Genomic DNA, 20,000 nt, shown 5'->3' with positions numbered 1-20,000 from the left:
ATGATTTGTGTTTCCAAGAGACAAAATTGTTATTTTACTTGCATACACTACAATATGTGGTGCCCTTATTATTGATTGCACCAAGCTGGGGGGCTTCTCTTTATAGTTGACTAAAGGTGCCCTTTTTTCAGGCTGGAGGTATTATAAGACTTAACAGAACAGGGATTTCAAACATTAATTGATTGTTTATCCAAGAAATAAGATGTAGTTGGGCCACATTAGGTTTGTAAAAGGGGGTTCAAGCTAGAAGCTACATGTATGTGAAAGGGAAGCCTTTCCTGTGAAAAACACTATGTAAACTGGATAGGGTATTGGCCTTGGGGCAGAGCCTCCTTGTATAAAAGTTTGTTACTTCCTTTCCCCCTCCCCGTGGACATAGTTATATAGTAAAAAAATCTTATAAATTGTAAATAAAAAAATACCTTTCACTTTGGGTTCAAGATTGAAACAAAACTGTCTGAAATTCTTAGAATATTGAAGGAAATACTTTTCTTTCCATATATTTCCCATTTACCAGCAAGCTAAAATCAAATTGTTTATATTTGACATCGCTTAAAGGAAACTAGATTTTGCCAATATCCATGTCTCACTTAAGTGAAATTCTGGCAAAATACTTTTTACAGTCTTGGCATTCTAGAGTTGATTGTCTAAAACAAATGTTAAAATCATGTATTATAATTTTTGCATAATTGTTATACTCAATTGTTTCATAATGTTAACTGAACAGGGACCATAACCAGTTTACCTTGACCCAAAATGCACTGCTGACTCCCTAATATTATACATTTATTACAACCAACTTCAGTGACTAGGTGTCAATTTTGGACTGACTGTTGAACATGGTGAAATCTCATTTAACTAATGATTTCATTTTGAAAGAGACAGTTGTTATTCGTTGACACTATATCATGTACAAGTTGATTTAATAACAATGTTCCAGTTCAATCAAAATTAGTTATTATCCCTTTTAAAAGTTATAAGCAGTCTGTGTAAACAACCTGTTATTTGATTTTTGTATTTATTTTCTATTTCGAGCCGTCTGGGTTTGAGCCCAGGGAACATTGTATTGTGTCCTTGGGCGAGACACTTAACTCTCACAGAGCGTCTATCCACTCAGGTGTATACATAGGTACTGGCAAATTTAATGTTGGGAGGTGTGACTTTCCAGGAGCGAAGCCACGTGTACATTAGGGCTTAACAGGAGCTTGAACCACTCGAACGCACATTGTAATTCAAAGAAACCAGGTCGCAGTAAAATCAATCGTTAGCGTTTATTGAAAGGAGCGATGAATCAACAATATAGAAATCAGGAAAAAAAAATAGAGATGAACTTGTGATGTGAAGTCGTAGTAACGGTTGTGATTGTGTGGTTCGAACTAAAAGCAAAACGGTACAAAAGGCTTATGTAAGCTAATACTAGCTAAGATACAAAGCATAAATCAAGGATACCGATGGAACATAAATCTTAAACTATAACGACACGATACAACTAAAACATATGTAGAGCAAAGACTTACTTTGATCTTGCTCCTGCGAGGGTAGCAATGGTAGAAACGATAGCTTAGCACCATAGCGATGGCAGCGATAGCATAAAATAATAGCGAGAACGTAGATGGCGTAACTAAACTGATAAAAATGTGGTGTCTCTAATTACATGACTCCAAAGGTTATATTACGAAACTTGCATTGATCACAGCAATCACAGCATGAATAGCAAAAACTTAAAAAATGTACATTATCGTTAATAAGTAATAGTTATTTAAACAAAACAAAGAAGAAAACGAGTTACGAAAGTAACAGGAGGTAACCCTGCGATGAACTAGCATCGCATCCAGAGGGTAGTAGAAGTACTCCTAGTCACTTCATGCTACAGAAACTGGAAAAAGTGCTGGCCAGCTGGGCCACGTGGCACATATGCAGACTGTACTTCCACTTCTGAGTTGCCGTTTGCTTCTTTTTCAGAACAAGTGCTTGTGCAAAACGTTTCACATGAAAATGACTTCATTTTCGTGAGAATGAGCATACAGGTGACATACATTTTCATACAAATAGTTTCGCACAAAGACTCATTTTGCCACAGAGGCAAAAGTAAACTTGGGATTGGCCTATTCATTCATGAGCTGGCTCCGGGAGCCTTTGATTTTCTTTAATTGTTATTATTTTACAATAAAACATGATATATACATGTAGTTTTTTTCCCTATATGTACAAGATTACAGCTAAATAATAGATATGAAATTTTAAACGTGCGATAAAATTTCGGAAGTACTTTTTTTGGAGTCACGATCTCTTTAAGAATTTTAAGATTTCTGGGAATGAACAAAAGAAAGTTTTGAAAATCTAAAACATCTCCGCGAAGGCTTGTGCAGAAAATGCAATATTTGGCTATCAGTAGACAATAATTTAGGACTTAGCATTGTTTCATTTGTTTTTTGGTCCTACCAGTCTTGAAACAGAATCGAGAAATCGACTGTTAGTGTGCAGTTTATTAGCAGGTGATGCAATGTTTGTTCTTCTGCGTTGCATAAGTTGCATATGGGGCTTTCTGAGATGCCGCCTCGATAAAGTGTGGCCCGGCTTGGAAGCACGTTATGAATAACTTTATAAATCAATATCCCGATATCCTGAGTGTTTTGACTATGTTAATCTCTCCATAAAGAGTTAGATTTCTCCGTTGCCAAGAGTTTAGCGTTTTCTCGAGGTTAAGTACTTTTTCACCGAAGTTTAGTCTGTTAGCACTTTCTTGGTTGTGAGAAAAGAAGACATCAAGGGCGTTGATAGGTTCTTTTGGCCACTTAAAACCAAAAGGTTCATCTGTTCTGTCTTTCCATTCGTATAACCATATTGCTTCAGCTTTAGTGGTGTTTATTGCTCGGCCAGAATGTTCTTTGAAATCATTTAACACCCTCAATAGACTCGTAACAGAGTCGAGGTCACGAGCAAATGCTGTTGTGTCGTCGGCTTGTTGACTTATTTTAAGCTCATGCTTGTTGACTTGGATACCTTTAATAGTAGGATCATATCATTTTTTATGGTTCTAGAGAGGAGTTTTATGCCGAGAACGATGAAGACGCCAGACAACGGACAACCTTGTCTGACATCCCTCTGTAGGGAGAAAAAAGTTGAAGCAAGACCGTTATTCAGAACACAGCTAGTAACATTATTATAGAAAATTTTGATTCAATTTTGAATGTCATGGCCGAAGTTAAAGAACTGAAGTGTTTCTAAGAGATAGTTCCATTCAATGGAATTGAACGCTTTTTTGAAGTCCAAGAAAATGGCGATACCTTTTTGATTTAGCTTATCTGCGTAATGTATTAAGTCGTAGATTAGCCTTACATTTTCACCAATGTAGCGGCCTTTAACATAACCAGTTTGATCGGAGTTTATTAACGTTGGCAAGATTTATTCAATTCTCTTGGCTATAACTTTAGTGAGAATCTTGTAGTCGACGTTCAGAAGTGAGATGGTCCTTAGATTTTCCAGGATAGTTTTATCCTTGGATGTTTTGGGATAAGCGAGATTATTCCTCGTCTTTGGCTTATAGAAACCATACCATGCTGAGAAGCAACGTTGTAGCTGGCTAGCAGATCGTGACAGATGTCAGGCCAAAAGAATCGGTAGAATTCAGCTGGCAGACTATCAGTGCCCGGGTTTTGTTATTGTCGAAGTTCTTGAGTGCATTTGTGCATTCTTCTTCGTTTACTAATCCTTCACAAGATTTCTTCTCTTCCTTGCTTAGTACAGATTAAAAATGGCGAGTTTTTTAAAATTTTGGGATTGATATTGGTGGAGCCGTATAACGACTCAAAACTTTTTTTCTTCGAAGGTTTCAAATTGATCTTCTATGTAACAATTTTCTCCAACTTTGAGCTTTGAGACTGTTTTAATGTCGTGATGGCGTTTTTATAAGCTGTAGAAATACTTACTGTGTTGCGTTCTCTTTCCTCATGTCATCTCACTTTGTTTCTTAGAATTGCGCCTTTGGTTTTCGTTAACATGATTTGTTTGAGACGTGATCAGCTAGCACGTTGAAGTTCGAGTATGATGTTTCTGTTGTGCGGGTTATTTTCCGCTCTGACTTGAAGGTTGTTTACTTTTTTGTGCAGTAATTTTTCTCCATCTCGATATTTTTTCGCTTTTCGTTTAGAGTACTTGATCGTGAAACCTCTTATCTCCATTTTTATGGGGTCCCATTTTTAACTCGTGAATTGCGCGCATGCGCAAGAGCGAGTTGTAGATATGATGTGAAGAATGGCACTCGCTCGCTTGATTGGTCGATTCCTGTAAACTTTTTTCGATTTCATGCTTTTACGTGCATTTGATAGTTTTTGGCGAGTAATAAACAAAAGAAATGGCCATCTTTGTTGCTAAGAATAGTGGTGGGTGAAAAAGAAGCCATTGAGAATCATAAAAGAGTTTAAAACTATACGTTTTTCATCCGTGAATTAAGTTTGGCCAATATCCGAATATACTTTTGGCAGTTTGCAGCGTATATTTTATTTATGGTGTCAGTACTTTTATTTTTTCAATATATATATACAGGAAAATGATTAGTGTATCCGAGAAAGAAAAAAGATAAAAAAAAAAGGAAATTAAGAAAAACGAAATACTTTCAAGCGGACGGCGGATTTGACCTCTCCACCCCTTGGTGGTAGGGCGGATTAGGGAGTTTAAGCAAATCACTACTGCTGGTGCTACTACGGCTGCCGTGACTGAAAAAGTCTGGGGAGAGTACGTCTCGGTGGTCTGCCAAATTTTAAGTTCAGCAGGCAAAGCGAAATACAAAGATGAAAGAAACATCGGCTAAGGAGTTTATTTAGTTTCTCACAGCCAAATGACTTCGGTCAAAGGACGATGGCTGTTATTCGGTAGGACGAACAGATTATTTCTCAGCGAAAGCGAATGCCATACTCTTTGTACCATAACAATTTGATGGATGAAATATATAATCTCAGAGACAAATATCTCAAAGAATATCGAGTGAAGAACACAAATATATCAATACTCAAAGAAGCAAAATAACATCGTATAGTTATCCAGATATAAAACATCTTCACTAAACCCTCAAAGCAAACTTAACCGAAGAAAAACAACCGCGTGCTCAACACGAATATTTCACTTGACTCGCTTCGCCATTCCAACACCTTTGCCAAAACTTATCGTAAATTCAGGATACGGATTTACAGGCTTATGAAAGGCAACCTTGACACAATCTTTGACTTAAATTGAGTTCAAAGGATATAGTATCCAATGGAATTCTTAAAATGCCGAGATGTCCGTTGAAAAGGGCCAGAGAAGCGAAATAAACCCGACGGTAGTAGTCACTATGGCAAAACATCTCGACTCACGTAGTCAGATTTCACGCTACGGCTGGATGCAACCGACGTACAGGCGCAGTGTCTCATTTTGGGGGAAATTTACGTCCGGCAGCCATATCAGAGCCGTACATGCGCAGTGTCTCATTTTGGGGGAAATTTACTTCCGGCAGCCGTATCAGAGCCAGCCGTAGCGATTTGCTCAAACTCCCTATTAGCAGGTCCTTTGTAGTACCACAGGACCACGTTTGCAAGTAATTGTGACAGGGCGAAAATAACCAATTTATTAAGTAGTGTCAAAACGCTGATCTTTTGGCTAATTCACCGCGGGCTCAAAAGACTCGAGTGTTCGCGAAGTTCACCAGGTGATCTGGTGACGTCATTGCGCGAAACTGGAGAGAAAATTTTATTGCCGTATCCCATAAGGCAGCCCGTGCGTAGTCGTGAGTTTGCATTTGAATGATGGCGGTCACTGCCAGAGCGAGTGTTGCTTTTCAGAATTATTTTGTCTTGTCTTATACCGCGCTTGGAACTCGGAATTGTGCTGTAAATATGAGAAGTGTTGATTTGGACAGTTGGGAAGTCTCTTTCGACGGTGAATCTTTTCGATTCTACACTTGGATAGAAGCGATTTGAGTATTTGAATCGCACAACATGCAGCGCTGGCCGCACCGCATTGTAAGCTTGAAAATCACTTGGTGTTTTACTTCAATTTGCTTCTAATAGTGTACTTTCTATACAGTATTAAAGGTGCTGTATTCCATCGATCTCTAGCTTGCTTTTATTTAGTCATTCATTTATTATTATCGTATGTCGGCCACAGCACTAGTTCGGTCGACCATTCGATCAAACGCTCTCCAACTCAGTAAAGAAAAAAATTTTAATAATCTGAATGGCACACGCCAAGAATTGCAATAAAAGATTGGTCTGACCTTTAATGAATTTGGAGAGGTACTTGTGGGCTATGTTGACATTGAGAATTACATTACACTATTTCTAAGTCAGTCAGGTGTACAGAGTGCAGTTACAACACCAACCAACAGCATCATAATGGTTTCCCATGGCTGAAATGGTCACGCCATTTCACAGGGCAGAAAAGTGTCAGAGTGAAAATCATTGAGCCTTATAATTTACTGAGCACAGTGTAACAGTTGCTCTTTGGTTGGGAAATGATGACTATGACACTGTCCAAAAATGCGCAGGGGCAGTTTATGAACAGCTTACACAACTTCAAACAATCAAACATGCAGTAACCCATTGACGCCTGAATGAAATTGCCCGCGACCCGCCCCTGATTCCCTGGCGTTTTTTGGAAGTACTCCGCGAGCGAAAGCACAAAAATAAACCATATGCCCAGTAACCACAGACACAAGATCAGGTTTCAAGACATCGTTTATTTAAAGTTCAATAAATTTAAGGGTCGAAATATTAAAAAATATTAACAAAAAGAACTTAACCTGATGTACAAAACTGATGAGAAAACAAGAAATTATATTATTTCTTTACCGCACGACAAGATGTCCCACAGAAGCAGAGAAAATTGACTTTGCGAAAATGAGTTACTTATTGACTTTGGAGGACAAAACGAAACCAAATACAAACGAATTACATTCTTGTAACGGCTAACATTTGAGAAAACAACGAAAAATAAAAGCGAAGAACTCTTGTAAAATCAGTCTGAAAACAAGAAATCGAGTAATTTCTTCGCTGCGCAACGAAATATGACGGCGCTGCGAAAGAAAGTTGAAAGTCGACAAAAACAAGCCAATTATTTTGAGATCAGTCGTATTTCAACTGTGTTAAATTGGTGGCCATTTTGGTTCTTTTCCCAGCGGTTCTGTAGTAGATTAATAAGACGCGGAAATATTTGAACGAAGCGAATAAACAAAATAAACAAAGCGCCTGGAGGTCGCCGTAAATTAAATATGCAGAAATCCAGCGTGCAACTTGCTGTTCACTTTAAAACCTAAAATTCCCAAATACAGGGAACCAAATGAAAGAAATGCGAAAGGAAGGTCAATAACAATAGATTTTCATTCAAGCTGAGGCGAAGAAACCTATTTAAAAGCAAAAAATTGTTCAAAATTTTGCACACGTGCTTCACTGCATGACCACATGTTCAAATTATTTTTTACGCTAACGCAAAAGCTTGTTTTTGCCGACCGCTTTTCCAGACATTTTAACGCCTGTGGCTTTACCAATCGTTCCAAAAGTTGAATTCAACTTCGAAGTAATAATGTACATTACCATTTTTGTTTCTTAAGTCCGAAAAGCTGCTTTAAATCTGTGATCTGAAACCGCTCTGATCTTCATGTTTTGGCGGCGGTTGTAGGAAGAAAACCTTCTTCACCAGAAAGTTCTACGGACTCTGTACTACTTGATCCTCCATACTGAGGCCACCTAAACATTGATTTGTATTTTTTCCTTTCTATTTTAAAGCTTAAAGCAGTAATTCATCCCTGTTAGGAGTGAAAACAAGACCTTGGAAGTTTTTAGATTTGTCCCGCAAACGCGCCATGATTACCTACACTTTTCGAGCGCAAGATTTTAAGAAGAAAAACTGTCTTTCTAGACAGCTAGCGGCGGAAAATGGGTGGAGCAAACTTTACAAGTAGTAGGACACAAAAAACCTCATGGAATAAAACTATTGTTGGCCTGTGGAAGAGAGCCTGGAACAACGAAGCTGCGAGAAAAGTTGAACAAAGTCCCGCAACTGATGGAGGACTTGCCATTGTTTACGATCTCTGCGACGACACCAATGAGAATCCGGAGGAAAGATATCCGATTGTACAAGATCCATCTTTAGTTCGAGCAGCACAGATGGCTTCCTTGCGTGTTCTGCACACACTTCCTTCAACCAACAAAGCTGAATACGCCATCAAAATGTATGGATCAATGAGAAGAAGTTTCAACCACATCAAGCGGGAGAGAACATGTCATGTGTCCATGCAGAAGGCCCACAAGCCAACTCACTGACTTTGTTGGTCTAGATAATCGTGTACTGAACTTTTCTTAGTCTAAAAATCTTTAAGAATACTCGGTAGTGAAGTTATAACTCCACTCACAACCAAAGCATGATGAGAAAAAAAGCCTTCCGACTGAAAACTGCCATGTTTATCCTCATGGCGCTATCGATGTGTCGATGGATTATATGCCGAAAGGTCAGAACAAGCTCCACTAGGCGCGCAAAGAATTCTGTGCGGTTTTAAAAATAATTTCTCCTTGAAGATGATTGGTTAATTATTTACCGTCAGATCACCTGGCAGCTTCACGCTCGCCGAGACCGATTATAAAGTGTCGCCAATGGCCCACTGGTTAAGTGACTCCTTTAAGATGGCTGTGTTTGCTATTCCTGGAGCTGTATCGACGTTGGAAAGTGGTTCGTAAAGTTTGAGCCCACGAATGGCTTGCCGAACGTTTCTGGACTGGAGTCATTCATTGTTGTGAGAAAAAGCCTTCGTGCCACTGCCAGGTAAGTACTTACAGTTTGTAGCTAAAACAATGAAAGGTTTTTTATGGTTATCCTCGGTCAAGGTTCATTTTTTTCAAAGAAAATGGAATTGATAGATCGACCGTACTTCGGCTGTCCTCGGGAAGTGCTCGTAAAGTCAAGTACTTTACTGCAGAACCTTGAACAGTTCATAGAGAGTAACACTGATCATTCTTGGCAAGACTACTTAAGCAATATGTCATGTCAGGGAACACGGGCTGATGCAATTATAATTCAAGCACTGGCCAATTGCCTAAATCTGTCAATTCATATCGCTGAATCATTTCAAACGTTTGCTCCTGTTGCTGTTGTCCAAGCAGTGAATGTGACAGGAGAATACACAAACATTTACATTGGACACATAAGTAAAACTCATTATGTTTCTACGGTAGAAACGAGAAATTGTCAGGTACCAAACAACAAAACATGTGATCAAACTGTAGTTGAAAGAAAAAAATTGATAAACAGGAAAAATACTGAACTGATTAAGGTTGCATGAAAGAATACATGAAAAAGAGAAGAGCTAGTGCAGATTTTAGAAAAAGAGAGAGTCAAAATTCCATGCAAAGGTACAAAATATTGAAATAATCAGGGAGAAAAAGAAACAAACTGTTACAAGAAGGAAAATGACCAACCCAGAACACGAAAGAGAAATTGATAAAAAGTCTAAAAGGAAACGGAAAGCGGAGAACCTAGATCAAATACAGGAAAGTGCAAAAAAGTCATCTAGAAGACAAAAAGTGAAGAATCCAGAAGAGGTGTGGTGTCAGGGTGGACCAACAGCTTTACTAAAACAATTGTTGCTAACACTTGTTATATCTTCATAAAATAGCAGATCATTCAGAGCTTATATCACATACATTGGCAACTGGACTATGGAGACTACTAAAATACACTATGAGAACTGGAATGATATACAGTCACTTGCACATGGTAATTGACAGAGACATACAGCACTGCAGCCAACTATATTCATTCTGGATTTAGTACCAGTTAACAGTATCTGAAGCTACAAAAAAATGAACAACGTAAAAAAATGCAGGGACAGCATCACTGGAGTTCATGCAGTTAATAACACAAATTACAAAGAAAGAAGTACATGTATTATATTTGTTGGAACTATTGCTGTCAACTTCACTGAAAACAACAATGTGATCTTGAGAACTTAACATCAAATAATGAATTCAGCACCTTCTATCTATTCTTTGGTTATATTCATACAAGTACCATGAACTTCTATCATGACTATTCCAACTAGTAACAACAACATTTTGCACATTAGTTGAATTGTAAACTGCTAGCTTTCAACTATTTAGACTCCGTGATTGCCTTCCTCAGAATCATTTATTAAATGAACTGGCTCTTCAAGGCTTTGTATAAAGCACATAGACTGGTAAGTACCAGTTTGATTTTACCATAGTCATAATTACCAAAACAAACCGGTTGATGTAAAACCACCATAAATGCAATCAATTCACTGCGAAACTGCTAGATAATCAAAGATTAGAGGGGAACATTTGATACCTCCAATTAGCTTGAGTTTGGCTGATTTCATAGTTTTACAGTCCTTCATAGTAAATCTACTAGTTATTCCTTGTGAACTAATTTGATACATAATGTCTTGAGTTTTCATTTGTAAAGAACCAGTTTTACTGGCAGACATATTTTTATGAAACCAAGTAAAAATATACATTTCATATTTATCTGTGCAATTTCCTTAATTACACTCAAATCTGGGTGAGTCACTTGCAGCTGATTATAATCTATACTATGTAATTTTACAATCAACCCTCCTTCACAGTGCAGTTCTCACAAACTCCTAAAGATACATTAATCTTTTACGAAATATTTGGAAGTCCTTTAGAATAGTTTGAAATTTTCAGTAAGTAGCCACAAGTCTTAGTCATCAGTACTTTTTGGGGTTGCACAGACAAAAAAAAATAATTATATAAAGAGAAATGCTGTCATTGTAGCCCATTCTTTGCAGTCAAATAAAGTTTAAGCCAAAGCCAGATTGGTCTCATTTAGGAGTTTAATTGAAATCACCAACCTTTTTACTTTGGAGTATCTCCACCCAGGTTATGTACAGCAATGGCTCTAAGTCATTTCCCGCTATCTTGGAGCAAAACAGTACCCTTTTGAACTTTCTTTCCACAAACCTTTAGAGTAAAATCTGGAACAGTGATTGTGTTACACTAACTCCCACTCAGCCCATATTTTCTGTCTTTGAAGCCTAATTGAATTTCATATCATATTCCTCAAAATGTCCATTTACCAGTCCAACACTTCTTAGAACGGTTCATACCCTAGTATGGAAATCAAACATCATTTTCTATCGACGATATTTAAATTTCATTGGCTTATCAAATTCACGAGTTGGTTCACAGAGCCTTTGATAAACCTAAATCATGAGTCCCGTAGTATTTCTCCCTAAAGATTGGAATGTTTATCTTCAGTGCTGTTAAGTATGCTTCATCTGTAAGTAAGGCTGTATCAAATTTCCAGAAGCCAGGTCCTCTTTTTTGGTTTAGGTGATTAGACTGGAGAACAAGTGACACAGCGGAGTGATCAGATTCGGGTGCGTGGACGATGTCACATTTCTTTGCTAATTAAATTAACTCCTGTGAAACTAAGAAAAAATCTAAGCGACATTGAATTTTAAAAGATTTAGTTCTCCATGTGAAACACTGCTTGTCTGTTCAGGCTTCGCCATGTATCACTTAGGTTATACAAATCACAAAGCGTGTTGATTTCTTGGATGACAGCTGATTTTTTGGATACAGGTTTTCCGCCTCTTTTGTCATTTGAGGTGAGTGCGCAATTGAAGTCTCCTCCAATTACAATTGTATGTTGCGCGAATTCCGCGAGTTGTTGGTTTAGTCTTTTGAAAAAAGCAACTTGTTGGGCGACATCGTTAGGTGTGTAAATGTTGACGAGAACAATAACTTTCTCTTCCAGTGACAATTTTAAAATAACGAACCTTCCTTGTTTGTCTGGAATGACTTTTTTTCAACTTGAAATTCACAGAGGGATTAATTAGTGTTATGACACCTTTACTATGGTTTGTGCCGTGGCTAAAGAAACCTTTGCCACCCAATTCGTTTTCCCGGATAGGTTCAAGAGCTTTGGAGCAGTATGATTCTTGCAAAAATACGACATGATGATTTTGTTTGTGTAACCATCGAAAAACGGTTCGGCGTTTGACCGATTTATTAATACCTCTAACATTTAGTGACAAGCATTTTAGGTCGAAAGGCATTGGCAGTATTGACGGTGTTCATTTTGTCGGCGGTTTAAAGGAACACAAGCCAGGCGGAGTGATAAATAAACACGGATTTCTTCCGACGGAATTTCGTTAACTCACGACAAATTGGTACAAAAAATAATTAAACTTTTTCGCTGATTGGCTGCTGCGAGAATATGAACGAATGAAAAAGACGGTTGTTTCAAGCGAAGTGGGTTGGTATAACGAGACAGATGGAGCAAGCGGCGGTTCGAGCGGTGCTTCGAGTAGTTCGGGAAGAACTTCGGTCGCTTTAGATGTCGGTTGTTTGGAACCATTTAATCTAAAAGGAGAGCCACACAGTTTAAGCCAGCGGTGGAGGAGTTGGAAAAAAGCATTTAATCTGTACGTTACAGGGAAAGGAGTTTCGGACGAAGCACAGAAAAGAGCTCTGTTTTTACATGTCGCGGGAATGGACGTTCAGGAAATTTACTTCACACTTGCTGCTGATGCTGAAAGCGCTACTTTCGAGGCGACAGTTAAAGTTCTTGATGATTATTTTGTTCCAAAGGCAAACGTTCCTTTTTAGAGACATTTGTTTCGACAAATTGTGCAGGTAAGTGGAGAAACCGTTTATCAGTTCGTTTGTAGGCTTCGTCAGCGAGCAATCAATTGTGAGTTCGGTGAAAACGAGAACGATTATATCCGTGATTAAGTTATTGACAAGTGTTATTCCAGCAAGTTGCGTCGAAAGTTCCTGGAAAAGGAGGGAGCTCTAACGTTGGATGATTTGTTAAGGATCGCGAGGTCACAAGAAGCTGTTGATCGCCAGTTGAAACAGTACAGCACTGACCATGTGAATAATCAATTAGCTGACCACGTGAATGCAGTTGGTGACAAGTCGGATGGAAATATGCGTTCTAGGAAAGGAAAGAAATGCTTTAGTTGCGATCAAGAAGGACATTTCGGTGGAGACAAGAAGTGTCCAGCGCGTGACCGAGCTCGCAGAATGTGCGGTGTTATTGGCCATTTCAAAGTTAAATGTCCCTGGGCTCATCAGCGTGGTGGTGGTGACTCCGGATCCAAAGGGGATAAAGGTAGCAAAGGTGCTGATGGTAGATGAAGAAATACTGGGAGTAGACGAAGTGACGGTAGAGGAAGACGTGGTCTTGGTCGTGGAAGGTCGCAAGAAACAAACCTTGTGGCTGACGGGAATCACAGCGAAGAACCTACCAGAACAGTTCAGCATAGTCCTGAGTTTGCATTTTCTGTGGAGCATTTAACTGGCCATAAGCGACAAAGTAGTGACTTGATAATCTTGATAGTCGGAGGTGTAGCTGTATCTGATGTCCTTATTGATTCTGGAGCTACTTGTAACGTGATGGGACAAAAACTGAAAGGAATAAACTGTGAGTCACGCAAGTCAGCCCGAAACCTTTTTGCTTACGGCGGTACGGAACCGTTACCGACTCTTGGAACTTTTACTGTTAACAACAGCGGTTGTAGAGCAGACTTCGTGGTGGTCATGGGCGACGACCGGACGCTACTGGGTCGTGAAACCGCGGAAATTCTTAATCTTTTGCACATTAGTCCCTTCCAAGCGAACAATGTTGACAGTAGAGAACTTGAGAGTTGTATCCGAGAGAAAAACAAGGTCTTGTTAACTGGTGTTGGTCTTTTGAAGGGATACGGGCTTAAACTCCATATCGATGAGTCCGTGACGCCTGTGACCCAGCCTGTACGTAGAATACCGTTTGGGTTACGGGAGAAGGTGGACAAGAAGCTCGACCAGCTTCTGGAGCTCGACATTATAGAGGAAGTACCAGATGGACCTTCAGGATGGATCTCACCTTTGGTGGTTGTTCCTAAGGGCGATGGAGACATAAGGGTGTGCGTGGACATCCGTCTTGCAAACGAAGCAATCATCCGTGAAAGACACCCGATTCCAACGGTGGAGGAGCTTTTACACGATTTGAACGGGAGTACCATGTTCAGCAAGATTGATCTCAAATGGGGTTTCCATCAGATTCTGCTTAGCGAGGACAGTCGACACATCACTACTTTCGTCACACACAGAAGTCTTTATCGTTATAAGCGGCTGATGTTTGGAGTGACGTCCGCACCGGAGAAATACCAGCAAATTGTCAGAGATGTGTTAAGGGGTTGTCCCGGAGTTGTGAACATTTCGGACAATCTAATTATTCATGGCAAGAGCGTAGAGGAACATAACCGATGTCTTTTTGCAGTGTTGGATAGGCTGAGTGAGGTGGGGTTGACAGTGAACGGAGAGACGTGCGAGTTTCGATTGTCAAAGGTCACGTTTTTCGGTCATGAACTGACCAGCAATGGCGTTAACCCAAGTGAGGAGAAGGTTGCTGCCATTAGAGATGCACGGCCTCCTAAGGACGCAAGTGAGGTACGATCTTTTATGGGTCTGGTTCAGTATTCAGCAAAGTTCACGCCAGATGTAGCATCCGTAGCCAAGCCCATTCAAGAGTTGACCAGAAAGGGCGTTACCTTCAAGTGAGGCGAAGAACAGCATACAGCTTTTCAGGAGCTGATTTGTCTTATTACTCAGGCTGAAATATTGGGTTACTTCAGGGTTGTCAGTAGGACAAGAATCATTACAGATGCGTCTGCAGTGGGTTTAGGTGCAGTTCTTGCCCAACAACAAGGAGGGACATGGAGGGCTGTCTCGTATGCATCTAGAAGCTCGACTGACGTGGAGAGGCGGTACAGTCAGACGGAGAAAGAGGCTTGGCATTGGTTTGGGCCTGTGAGCGATTCAACATGTATCTGTCCGGAAGAAGCTTTGAGCTGGAAACGGATCACAAACCGTTGGAGCGAATCTATTCACGCACGTCAAAGCCTTGTGCGCGAAATGAGAGATGGGTGTTGCGGTTACAAGGGTACGACTTTAAAGTTGTGTACCGGCTTGGGAAGACCAACATTGCTGATGCATTATTTCGTTTGAATTCCGTGAAACAATTAGATTGTCGTGAGGAGTACGATTTCATCAGAGCTGTTGTAGAGAGCTGCGGGCCTTTAGCATTATCACCGAAGGAGATTGAAGAGGCGTCTTACAGTGATGAGGAACTGTACTTAGTGAAGAACTGTGTGAAATCTGGGAACTGGGAACAGTGTACAATTCCTTCATATGCACACGTCAAAGACAAATTATGCACCTCTGGCGAGCTTTTGCTTGGTGGTACAAGGATAGTGGTACCCAAGGTCTTGCCAAGGTCCACTCCGCAAGCAACCACAGGTGCCACACCCTTCTACCTGATGTTTAGTCGGGAGATGAGGACGAAGTTGCCGGAGTTAAGAAGAGAAACCGTAGAGGTGCCGAGAGAAGTTCGAGATCGCGATCGGTCGAATAAGTTAAAGCCTATGCCGATGCAAGTAGAGGTGCAACGCCCAAGTTCATACGGATTGGCAACACTGTGCTACTGAAAGCGGAAAAGTCTAACAAGCTTTCGACTAACTTCCGTCCGAGTCCTTTCAAAGTGGTTCAGAAGACGAACAGAAGTAAAAGTCAGAAACGAGGCTGGAGAGGAATTCAGAAGGAATACTGCGTTCGTAAAGAAGTACAACGAGCAAGATGGTGTGTCCAGACCAAACGGAAAAGAAAACAGTCCGTCAGAGGAAGTTGGACAGAGGGAGAAAGTTGTTCCACCAACAATGACAGGAGTGTCTGGAAACAGCCCAGTGCCTCTTCAGAGGTCGCCGGAAAAGGGAGGAGAAACTGAAAGCAAAATGCAGACAGCAAGTCCGTTGACAAGTCAACAAACTGAAGGCCATCGCGAATTGTCAAGAAGCCTGTGCGCTTCGGAGGTTTTGTGTTATCGATAAGAACTTAAAAGAGTCTTAAAAGATTCAGATACTTTGTTTTTGACACTTAGGGCGTTAATAATTTGAAGATTTTGTTTTATCGGGGGAAAATTTTTGAACTGTGGCTGTCATAGTGTACAACGTAAACTTAGTTCTTTTTCCTTAATTTTTGTCTGTAAAAAAGGAGAGAATGTAGTGTCGAGAGTAATTCCACACTTGTGGCATGTATCGGAACCAATAGCTCTTTTCACGGTTAATTTTTCTCATTTGCATTACAATGTAATCCAACGTGAATGCGAGGCAATTTCTGGCTAAAACTACAAAATAGCCCGAAATTGCCTCGCATACATGCTAGATTTTATTGTAATGTAAATAGGCAAAGGTAACCGTGAAAAGGGCTATTACGTAATATCAGTTCTCGCTATTTATATATAGCAGCCGTAATGTATGCGCAGTGTGTGTGGAAACCAAAAGATGCAACGGTCAATTCGTGTGTATTAAAGTAAGAGTTATTTTGTTTACCGCAACTCCACAGTTACCTTCCCTGCCTATTGCACAGTAAGTGTTACGCTGTGGACTCTGTGTGCGTCTTTTAAGACCGTTATGATATCATAAATTTTTAGCGAAAGGCAGGCTGAACACTAAAAGTAAGCTTTTTTTTCTGTAGTCGACCTTGCGAGGCAAATCAGTTTCGGCTCAAAGCAATTTACTCCATAAGCTCCCTAGCTTTGTCATTCACACTTTCTACGTGGCGTTTGGAATTATTGAAGCTGCATGCCTAAGTCACCCCGAAAACAAAGTCTCGAGCAAAATTGTTCGAGAACTTCGCGGAACCTCGGTAAAAAGTAATTACAGTGGAGCCCCGTGAATACGGTCACCAACGGGGCCATGAAAATTTGGCCGTATTACTTGAATGTTTAATTTAGACTGGCCTTGTAGACTATTGTCCAGCCACATTTATTTTTGCTTTTCGAGACACCAATCGTGATACAAGTGAGTTCAAAGTAGGGAGACATGCGGGCTGGTTTTATAGCGCACTTTGTTGATATTGGACATCCTTTTATATTCAATTGACACCTGTCAAAACAAGGTTTCCGCTGACCAGTATCTGGTGACTGGGCTCAAGTTTTAGAACCTGTCGAGATCACGTGTTTTTTTATAGTTGACTGCTGGCTAAGTGCTTGTTGTTTTTGGATCGCGGGCTCAAGTCAGGTTATTTATTGTAATCCAGGGCCGGGCTGCTCGGAAGCCGGTTAACGCTAACCCAGGATTAAAATCTAATCAAGGCATAAATTTTTCTTGTACTCTATACAAATGTATTTCGCTGCTTTTGTTTTGTGTAGTTTGATATAATTTAAGCTCAAAACAGGAGGTCAAACAATATAAACAGAAAACCTAACCGCAAAGTTACAAAAGTCAAATCAAAATTTTCGCTTATCCTGGGTGTTTTTGGACAAACCGAACCAGGAGCTCCGCTCTCAAGCTTGGCTAAATCTATATATTACTCTTCCTTCTAGTGTACGCCCCCAATTTGATTTTGCGGCATTTCAACTATTGGATCTCCATGTTGAGTTTCTGCATCTCTTCGCTATCAGTCGCTGTTTGAGAACACATGTTGCCTACACAAGTTTTTAGGTCTGTTAGTTCCTTTCCCGCGTACTCAGCGGCCTCCTTTAGTTGTTTGTTTTCGTCTTCTTCCTCTGTTAAACGGACTTTCAGAGATGCTATTTCCGTAAACAAATCTAAAGGTTTATCGAACTTGGCCTCTAATTTAGTTATACTTGCCAAGGCATCGCAGCAATGGCCTGAAACACAGTCCTCGTCCGTTTGAGAATGTTTTAAGCGGCTTCCTTGAGCCCTTCATTCATTTCGTCAGTAGACGGAGCGCTGAATTCACAAAATTTACATATCTATAAAACTTCTAACAGAGCGACCAAAGAACACATCTTTCACCTTTCTCTGCTACCGCGCGTTTTCATCAGCAAAGCTTATCGTGAGTGAGTCTGAAACACAGCCAAACCCCAAAGAGGCATCCTTAAAGTTCCTTCTTATAGTATGCAACTAAAAGCTGGTATACAAAACAAAATCTAGAGTTTGAAAATGAGTATGCAAAATTGTGTCAAAAAGTGTGTTAAATGCCAGTAATAAAGTATTGGCTATGTATTGACAAAAGCCGGCAAAGTGATCCACACTAATTATCATTTTGAGATAACGAAAATCTGCTCTTTTCAATTTCATTCTGTCACTTGATTTCACATAGTCTGAAAACTGAAGGGTACGAAAATTATTTGTCCAAGAGCAAAAATAATATGTAAAGGACTTAAATTTGCCGGCAAGTTTGCTGTCCAGACACAGAAGATCCAGTCCAAAATCCTGATTTATCAGATGCAAATCATTTTGAGTGATGGAACATGATTACGGTAAGATTTATTTGAGAGAGATTGAGACCTACATATATCTTATAGTTGTTCATGTCAAAGGATCGATCGACCGGAGCGGCAAAAAGCCTTTAAAGCTTGCAGCATCTTCTTCGAGTCCATTATCTTATGGCATTTAACAGTCGGCTATATATCAAGCTGGTGCTTTTGGCTTCCAGACCAAATATCTTAAAACTAGTGAGACAGTCTCAGATAGTGCAGAGTGCAATTGATAGCTCTGTTACAGTAGTCATACCGGTCCCCATCCCTGCCCGGCTCACTCCTGGCTTGTATTTTCCCCTTGCAAAATATAAATGGACAGAACCTTGATAAGACATAATCTTGGCAGTGACTGAAATTATTACAAGAATTGTTTAAAAGTTCCCCTAAGCCAATGATCCCAGCTTTACTGACATATGCTTACCTGGGAGCAGAATGTGGATTGAGTCATTAGAAGTTTTAATCATTCTAATGTGGGAAATATGTGATGTGCAATTTTGTTTGTCGAATTAAAATAGTATTTAACTATAATTTCGGCAGGTTTGTTTTGCAGGTCACAGGTCAGAGGTCACAGGTCGTATAGGTCACAGGTCACAGGTCGTAGGTCGTAGGTCACCTCAAAATCAAAAAGCACTCAGTATATACTCGCGATGTAAGAATTGACCGAGATTCCCAGGAGGTTTATCGATGTTTTCATGCAACAAACGTGCCATACCTGCACGGTAAACTATGCCATCCAGTGATATTTTTTTGTAAGGATTCGTCTTGATGTTCTAAATATTCAAAGTGGCCTTATGTTAATTATGCTTCACTGCTAGTCGGACAGATTTGGTTAATTGTTTCATAACTTTATGCCATTAACATGGTCGGGTGACATTATCATTGTTGTAATGTAGTTTTGTGATAACAAACACTTTTGATATATCAAAATTCTAACGTGGCTTCGAGACGTTCTGGTTAAAAAAAAAATTGCGAATTTGTGAACATTACCGTGTCTTTTAATATCTAGACGAGACTTCTGAAAAAAAAGACAAAGTAAATTATGGAATTTAAATAACCAATTATGGAATTTTAACCAGAATTAGGCAGAAAGCCTTGAAGTCACGTTAGAATTTGGATATATCGAACATGGGCTACTGTTGTATATGTTTAGTACATATTCGATGTAAAGATTACAAAAAGATAGAAATAAAATACTTTAACTTGCTATCATAATGAATTGTCTTACTACGATAAAATATATGTAACACATGTCTGAAAGCTACATTTCAACTCATTTAGCACGATAGCCACCCCTAAAAGAAAAGGTTTTCATTAAAATTATACAGTAACACATTGTTAGCTGAGGTTTATTGCACGAAATAGGAATTCTTATATCGCAAGTATTACAGTAGTGAGTGCTTTTTGATTCTGATGCGATCTGTGACCTGCGACCTGTGACCTGCAAAAGAAACCTGCCACTTGAATTTTACCCAGCACTGCTACTCCATGTATATTTTTAGGTTGACCCACTAAATTACTTTTTATAAAATAACTCGCATTGAAAACAAATTATTGATATATACTTGCTGTATTATATAGAGCTGGTTTCACTTAGTAAAGGTGATACAAATTTGCGATCTGCATATGCAGTTAGAAAGAACAAGAAGACGATTAAAGTGGCTCAAAGCAGTTTCCAGTACTGAGATTTTGATGGTCGCTATAACCACTCTTTATCACTT

General features: G+C 39.6%; 1 protein-coding gene and 1 pseudogene across 2 annotated transcripts in view; one reads left to right on the top strand and one right to left on the bottom strand.

Moving 5' to 3' along the window:
- The window catches only part of LOC145480044 (uncharacterized), a 137,847-nt gene that overhangs the window by 31,109 nt on the left and 86,738 nt on the right, over positions 1 to 20,000 (top strand). The gene's annotated exons all lie outside the window — the stretch shown is intronic.
- The window catches only part of LOC145480087 (uncharacterized), a 337,189-nt pseudogene that overhangs the window by 256,299 nt on the left and 60,890 nt on the right, over positions 1 to 20,000 (bottom strand). The window lies entirely within an intron of this gene.

The sequence above is a fragment of the Orbicella franksi genome, chromosome 2 (assembly GCF_964199315.1).
Source record: "Orbicella franksi chromosome 2, jaOrbFran1.1, whole genome shotgun sequence".
NCBI classification, from domain to species: Eukaryota; Metazoa; Cnidaria; class Anthozoa; order Scleractinia; family Merulinidae; genus Orbicella; species Orbicella franksi.
The sequence above is the reverse complement of the archived record's forward strand: the minus strand, read 5'-3'. Positions and strand labels throughout refer to the sequence as shown.